Source organism: Trichomycterus rosablanca, chromosome 2 (genome assembly GCF_030014385.1).
Source record: "Trichomycterus rosablanca isolate fTriRos1 chromosome 2, fTriRos1.hap1, whole genome shotgun sequence".
NCBI lineage: Eukaryota > Metazoa > Chordata > Actinopteri > Siluriformes > Trichomycteridae > Trichomycterus > Trichomycterus rosablanca.
This window is the reverse complement of record NC_085989.1, coordinates 39336015-39345159: the sequence shown is the minus strand read 5'-3', so window position 1 is coordinate 39345159 and position 9145 is coordinate 39336015.

Genomic DNA, 9145 nt, shown 5'->3' with positions numbered 1-9145 from the left:
AAAAGACACAGGTAGCCAGTGAAGTGATTTAAGTGCTGGTGTAATATGATGCCATTTTTCTGTACAAGTCAGGACTCTAGTATCCACATTCTGAACTTGTTGCATGTACTGTATTTTAACTAATGCTTGGGTAGGCCAGACATAAGAACATTATTACAGTCAAGTCTAGATGTGACAAAGACATGCACAAGTTTCTCACTATCAGCAGCGGTTAGAATGTCCTGAAGCTTTGAGATATTCCGGAGTTAAAATATTTAAAACTGAGCACATTATCAAAAATGACTCTTTACATAAAAGGATGATTCTTCAATTGCGGGCTCTTTTTACCATCTTAACTTTTGAAAAATAAAATTAGTAATAATTTAGTTTTAATTATGTCAAGATAATGCTTACATGTTTTAGAGCAAAGACTTAATGGTGGCTACAATTGAATTTTAATATTTCATATTTATTTGTGAAGTGGCATAGCAAAATGTCATTATGTGTTGGTAATGACGTGTTGCGGTAATGACAATTTTCACTAGCTAGGCCATGGATTTGCTAAAGCTAGTACAAGATGCAATTTAAATACATATAAATAATGTGTAAATTTCTTTTTTTTTGGTAAAGTACTGCCATATTGATGTAAATGGTAATGACGCTGAATAAATATACTCTATGATCAGGAGGAATACATGATTAAATTACTCACATTTCTAGACATTAAAATGTCAATCTTCTCTCATGGCTGGCATGTGCTTCCTTGCAAGTCTTTGTTTCCATGGTTACAACATAAACAAGTGTTACCTTCAAATGATTCCCTACAGAAACCATACACTGTTGCGGTAATGACGATAATGCTGGGGACAGTAATATATTGCTCAAAAAATGCATAGGTTGTACAAATATGAAAAAAAAAATTACATATTGTTTCTTTTTAAGTTATTATAACACTCATATTGTAATTTTAATAATGAATTGATCACTTTTTAGCATTTTATTAGAGCAGGGAAGTTTTAAAGTCTGGGTTGGGGACAACGCCAAAGTAGCAAAATATCGATGTTTAAATCATCATAAAAAATGGAAATCATAATTATTTTGATATGTAATTTTTTTAGTAATGTAATGAATGATCTTTTTAATACCTAAAATATTTGCTTTGTAATAAAGTATTTTTAACACAAATTTATAACCTAGGGACGTAAAAGTTCCCCCAATTGAAGAATCACCCCAAAAAAAGATTCTTTACATATTGTTTGGCCTCCAAATTCATAAATTCTAGATAAGCCTGTCTGTCCTTGCTTTGTGTCTCAGCAGTTAGAACCTCTGTATTCTCTCTGTTTAACTGCAGGAAATTGCAAGACATCCACATATTTATATTATTTATGCAGTTATACAGTGAGCTGATAGACTTGCCAGAATTTAGTGCTAATGATTTATACACCTGTCCATCATGTGGCACTGGTGATAACAAATGGTATGTATTTTAATTACAGAAGGAAGTGAAAGCATTTTCATGTTAAATAGCAAAGGCCCCAAAATTGATCCCTGCTAAACTCCAAAGGTAATTCTCAGAATCAGCTTTATTCGCCAAGTATGTTTACACACACAAGGAATTTGTTTTTGGCTGTTGTAATCTCTCTACAATATACAAACAATACAATATACAGACAATACTATACGGATAATGTACAAATTTTTACACGCTTGACAGAATTTGTATATATACAGAAAATAGAAAAATAGCATAGATAATAGTAAAAAATTACAGCAATGTACAGTATGTATAAAGTGCAGTGTGGCATGTAAATTTTGTGTGTAGGCCTCTGTAGTGCCTGCCAGAGGGTAAAAGGTTAAAAAGTTCATGTCCAGGGTGTGAGGAGTATGTCATTATTTTTTTCTGCCCGGTTTCTGGTTCTTGTTATGTACAAGTCCTGGAGGGTGGGGCAGGGGAGCACCGATGATTTTCTCTGCACTATCCACCACTCTTTGCAATCTGCATTTGTCCTGTTTTGTGACTGAACCAAACCACACTGTGATGCATGTGTGCAGGACAGATTCAGTGACTGCGGTGTAGAATTGCTTCAACAGCTCCTGTGGCAGACTGTGTTTCCTCAGTAGACGCAGAAAGAACATCCTTTGCTGGGCCTTTTTGAGGATGGAGTTGGTTTTGTACTCCCACTTTAGGTCATGCATTGGAGTATAGTTACCCAGTGCAACATAAAAGTCACGACCAATTAAATATGTTCAAAAGGCATATAAGGCATTTAATAAGCCGGCATGACTGGTCTTCACAACAACTACCACAGTGTCAGTAGCTTAAGTAGTGTAGAAGGCATGTCACGATTATAAAATTTGGCTGTTATACAGTATATGACCAGCTGCTGTAGTAAATATTTTGCTGAACACATGTACACAAACAGAATCAAGAATCCAGAAAAAAACCCACAATAAGCTTATGGAAGAACTTAATTTGAATGTTTTGTATTGCAATCATTAAGTCACAGGAAAGAAATAATCCACCGACAGCTTCTTTTCATGGGTGGGTGTCACACAAATGTACAAAAAGAAAAAAAAAGAAAAATTGAAGCAGATTTCTAGCCCAGAGGTTAGTTTTATTTTGTGGATTTTAACAGCATGATATAAGCAATAAAGAATTGAAAGCTTTAGCTCCTATTGCTCACCAGAAAAGAAATTCCTGCCTTTATCTCCTGTTTAAGGAGGCTTTTCTTTCCTGAAAACAAAATTCAAATCCAATTACTAGGTGGGGATGGTGTTCTTGGGGTCATATCCAGCATTTCTCTGCTCCCAGCTCCCTTGAGATCATTGACAAGCTCCTCTTGTGTAATTCTGTACTGACCTCACCTTTCTCAGAATCATTCTTACCCCACCAGGTGAGATCTTGCATGGAGCTCCAGAGTGAGGGTGATTGACTGTGATCTTGTATTTCTTTCATTTTCGAATTATCGCACCAACAGTGGTCTCTTTCTCACCAAGCTTCTTGCTGATGGTCTTGTAGCCCATTCCAGCCTTGTGCAGGTCTACAATCTTGTCCTTGACATCCTTTGATAGCTCTTTGGTCTTGCCCATGGTGGTCGAGAGATTTGAACGGAAGAAACTGATTCTGTGACAGGAGTCTTTTATACAGGGACAGGACTAATTTGTGTGCCTCATGGGCACATAACCGGTCTGTGGGGGTCAGAATTCTTGCTGGTTGATAGGGGATCAAATACTTATTTCCCTTATTTAAATACAAATTAATTTATAACTTTTATTTAATGTTTTTTTTCTGGATTTTTTGTTGATATTCTGTCTCTCTCTGTTAAAATAAACCTTCCATAAAAATTACAGACTGTTTAAGTTTTTGTAAACTTACAAAATCAGCAGGGGATCAAATACTTATTTCCCCCACTGTATAGCCTATTATTATCATTAGTAATTTATTTTTATTATTATTGTAATTATTATTATTTTATTTATTATTAATTATTATTTTTATTATTATTTATTTAAACTTTCATAAGGAACCTTTGGTAAACATCTACATTTCATTATTATTATTTTTTTTAATGCATTTTCTCCCCATTTTCCTCCCGATTTAGCACACTTTTTTGACATAAAACCATTCAGGGACCGCTCGTGTGGCTTCATTGTACAATTGGGACCTCTGCTGTCTGGACGAGGTACCTGCACCAGTGATGTGGTATTGACTGAGTTCAGTGTGGTTCTTTGTACAAAATATGGCTCTCGGTGAGCCTTCACTACTGGAAGGTGAAGAAAATGCAGCCGATAGATGCGTGATAGTGATAATGATAGTCTCAGCTCTCCTTGGCCAGTGCAAAAGTGGTACAAGCAGCTAGATAATTGCAATATGAAATTGTCTAGATTGTGTGAAATGAGGGTAAACATGCACAAAAGGTGTAAGGTATTAATAACCCCAAACCCACACTTATGAGAGTATTAAAATTAATTATGTGTTTAATAGATTAACACATTTGCTTTGGGTTTACAGATAACCTAGACCAAAATTAATACTCAAAAACTAGTACCTAGAGACAGAAAGCAAAATTCCATATACATTCCATATACTGGGATTTTCCCTACACTTTAAAATCTAAGGTGGACCTCTTAAAATAGTGGGAGCCTTGTAGGTAGAGCTCGAGAGATTGTGGGTTTGTATCCTAGCTCATGCCATGCAGCTGCTGTTGGGCCCTTGTGCAAGGCCCTTAAGGCCCTCCAGGGATGCTGTACATTGGCTGGCCCTGCACTTTGACCCCAGCTTCCAAAATGAGCTGTGATATGCAGATAAAGAATTTGATTCTACTGTACATGTGTGTATATATTTATGAACAATAAAAGCATTCTTCTGCTTAAGCGGCATAAGTCTTAATGTATCATGGAGAAATTAGCTATCACACTCCATTCACATATCCTCAAATTATTTAGATGGCTACATCTGTGTACTATAAATTAGTACTATATGGTCTATAACAGGGGTCACCAACCTTTTCGAAACAGAGGGCTACTTTAGGGGTACTGAGTAAGCTGAAGGGCTACTTGTAGGATACAAACTTCCTGAGTACCATAACGTTGCATGGTTCACCTTTAATGATAATATTATGATTAATAATAATAATAATAATAATAATAATTCATATATGTGAAGAGACTGTCTGATTACATGTTAATCATTCCTCATAATAATTATTAACAATGATTTACCATGGCAGAAAACACACACATATTTAAACATGTAACATTATTTATTTCTGTTAATCTCAATCTGTTTCAATATTAGAAAGTCAGTCATTACATCGCTGATATTTTTGTAATTATCTTTCTTGACAGTTTTGTATGAATGAGCACATTTGTAGCATTTTGATCAAAATCACACCATTTTTTTTTTTTTTTTTTTTTTTTTTTTTTTTACAAATGATCACTTTTACGCATTTTTCCCGTTTGTACTTATCACTACCTTTGTAAAGAACAAATCATGAACTCGGTCCCATGTTTGATTGACACAAATGATTAGTTAAGTAAGATTTTTTTAAAAGCTACGATTTAAATGGAGGTTTTTGTGACACATACTGACTGAAGCCTCTCTCCACATTGTGCCACTCTCTGCCGTCGCCCCACGAATGAAACACACACTTTTCCTCCCAATCATTGTGAAAATATAAAGTTTTCTTTCGCTTTTCTGACATATTTTTATTATTATTTTTTTATGGTAAAAACCGCATCTCGCTCCCCATCGTTGCTGCGCATGCGTAGCTTGCTTGTCTCTGGTTATAAAACTCCGCACCCAGACAAGATCAGAGCTCATATAAACATCTAACACTTTTGTTTTTTAAAATGTTATATTCAGTATTGTCATTTTCAAATCTACATCAATGCAAGTGTTATTGATTCAAAAAGAACAGCAACACAAATACAATTTTTAGACGGAGCTCTATAGTCACTAGTACTATTTTAGAACGTGCCCGCGGGCAACGGTTTGGTGACCCCTGGTCTATAATAATAAAATGTGTTCAGAATTAGCCCTTTTCACAGAGCCCGATGACGTATTTCCGGTTTCATTTAGCAGGGTAAACAAAGCGCCGCTGTAATGGAGTTCACTGCGTCTCTGCATAATGTTTGTTGAAATATTGAATTTTGCCTTAAAAAATTTACATAAACCAGCACTGAGAATATATTTAGATATTTGTTTGTAGTAATTTGTTTTTGTTAAGTGCACAAAAAGAAACATTTTACCCTTAAATGCACTTCAAAAATAAACATGTTCACTGAGACAATATTAATATTGTGTTCTAAAGAATGCATTTGTTTTAATAACCGTAACTGAATTGACAAACAAACAAAAGGCAGAGTAAAAGAAGGTTAAAATGTATTTGATTTATTATATTAGTAAATATTTATAAAAGTATGCAAACTTGAATTACTTAAATTCATTAAAATGATCATCTTAATTCATGAAACATTTTTCCATATCCAGTGTTGTTTCAACAGAAGCAACATCAACATACAAAAACATCCTCTAGACAATAACCATAACACCTGAACAACTAACCATAGAGAAACCATATTTGCTTGAGGGAGAGTCAAGTCAAGTCACCTTTATTTCTATAGCACATTTAAAAGACAACCAAAGTGCTGTACATTAAAATCAAGTATAAATAACACTCAACTATGCATATAACATTTAACAAATCATTAACATACATACAAAATAACATACATACGCACCAACATATAAATCAAATAAAACCACTAAAACAAAGATGGCTATGACAACCCAAAAAATATTAAAAACTTATTCATTAAGAAGACTCAAATGCCAAAGAAAACAAATAAGTTTTTTAATTTGACTTAAAGGCATCTATTGTGTGGGACTCCTTTATGAAAAGTGGAAGACTATTCCAGAGTCTTGGGGCAGCTACAGAAAAGGCCCTGTCACCCTTAAACCTCATTTGAGAACGTGGAATAGCTAAGAGCAGTTGGTTAGAGGATCATAGAGCTCATGGAGTGGAGTAAACACAGAGAAGGTCAACGATATAGCTCGGAGCCAAGCCATGTAAAGCCTTAAAAACAAATAATAGAACTTTAAATTCTATCTAATATTTGACTGGTAACCAATGCAATGATGCAAGTATGGGGGTAATGCTCTCCCTTTTCTTGGTACCGGTCAGGAGCCTCGCGGCTGCATTTTGAACCAGCTGTAGACGTGACAAGCTTGACTGACTGATTCCCAAGTACAGTGAATTGCAAAAATCGATACGCGAGGAAATAAAAGCATGCACTACTGTTTCCAAATCATTAAAAGAAAGGATACTTTTCATTTTAGCAATGTTCCTAAGTTGAAAGAAACTAGCTCTCACAACAGCATTAACTTGTTTCTCAAACTTAAGAGCGGGATCAAAAATGACACCCAGATTTTTTACATGCCTATTTACATACGATGTTAATGGCCCCAGATCATTAGCTATGGCCCTGAGTGGTTGAGAAAAGTGATGAAAAGGTTTAAGCATGTAAGCAGAGTTTTGTACAAAGTAAATTAGAAAAAATACATGAATCTGAACTGAAATATTCTAGAACCTGAAAATGACGTATTGAATTGTTATTATTATTGAAATAATTCAGCTTAGGTTGGTCTGTCAGAAACAGAATCTGCTTTATTTCATTCTCCAGCTCAATCACCTTGTGCTCCAGCTCCTGTATCCTTGCAGATGCAGCATCCACTGCACCTGTGACAAAAGAAGGAACACATTACATTACGATATTCTTTTACATTAAATATCTAAAATGAAGTCAAAAGATGTGCTGGACATTCGTTCAGGCTATATTCTAGACTCTTTAGACTGTTATTCAGGAAGTATTGCATCTTTACACTGTTATTCAGATAAATATAGTACCTTTAGACTGTATACCGCTTGTTAAGTTGTGACGTGTCGACCTTATGAAACGTCACATCCGGGTCCAAGTTGGCTGAGACCCCTCGTATTTTCAATATACCACAGTGCTGTGTGCCGTACTGCTTCAACAGGTCCGAGTCGGAAAAAAACTACCCAACTGTCTTTCTACCGCTTTTCTTGCAATTAGATATCATGAAGTAATATTTTTGTTCATAATTTAATGTAAACTGTCAAATTGTATATTCATTACACGTGTTTCAAGCTGTTTTTAATTTACATGTAATATGTTCATATAATTTACATGTGATATCCTGGATTTTTGATTTTTATAAGCTATACTGATTAAAAGTAAAACCAAAGAGTCAGAAATGTCAGTTTTCATGTAATGAATTAAAAATATGACCGCTTACCTCTTGATGAGTTGACATGAAATTAAATAATGACATGAACTAGTGTACTGCACATCTTGTCTATATATATATAAAAGACCTTTTCTCGTCCAGATCGCTATTGAGAAGGACTAGAAGTTTATGACTCGTGTTTGTAAACCCAATTTCCAATGACGGCGACACAGAGTTCCATAAGTTTTCCACAAACATTATTTATTTTAACTTTCTTCTTAAATTGGCTTATCCATTAATCCAAGTTTCTTATAAAAACAAAATAAAAACTCAATATGTTCGCAATTGGCGTATAACAAACAAAACTACGGTAAAAAATCTATTGCTCCGCGTCCTCTTTCTTTCCGTATATTTTATATATATTTTCCGTATATAGAGCCAATACAATTCTGCCCTCTTAAGGGCTAACCAAATAGGACTAATGAATAACAGCATACATTGATTACCAGGAAAAATTATCAATAGTTAAAATACCAAGTCTCCACTTCAAATAAGTATTATTTAACCAAACAGGAAATATTTATGACAATAAACATAGAAAATTACAATTAGTGCAATATTGCTTTTACAATATATATAAAAAGGTTCAGAGGTTCAGCCTTATCTTATCTTATCATATCATAGTTGTTTGCGTTTGGACCCGGAAATGGTCCGAACGTCACGTGTGACGTCAGACTTAACAAGCCCATAGCAGTCAAGCCAAGTAAATGAGATGGGGCCTCTATAACTGTCAGTCCCACTGAAGAAGTTGTGGCCTCTATACCTCTAAGTCCCAGTGAAGAAGTTGTGGCTTCTATACCCGTCAGTCCCACTGAAGAAGTTGTGGCCTCTATACCTCCAAGTCCCAGTGAAGAAGTTGTGGCTTCTATACCCGTCAGTCCCACTGAAGAGGTTGTGGCTTCTATACTTGTCTGTCCCAGAAAAGAGGTGTGGCCTCTTTACCTTCGAATACTTTAACAGTATTCAGAGCTGCTACACAGTTGATAGGATTGCATGTGACACCTTACAGTGGGGCCAAAAAGTATTTAGTCAGCCACTGATTGTGCAGGTTCTCCTACTTAGAAAGATGAGAGAGGTCTGTAATTTTCATCATAGGTACACTTCAACTATGAGAGACAAAATGAGAAAAAAAAATCCAGGAAATCACATTGTAGGATTTTTAAAGAATTTATTTGTAAATTATGGTGGAAAATAAGTATTTGGTCACCCACAAACAAGCAAGATTTCTGGCTCTCACAGACCTGTAACTTCTTCTTTAAGAAGCTCTTCTGTCCTCCACTCGTTACCTGTATTAATGGCACCTGTTTGACCTCGTTATCTGTATAAAAGACACCTGTCCACAGCCTCAAACAGTCA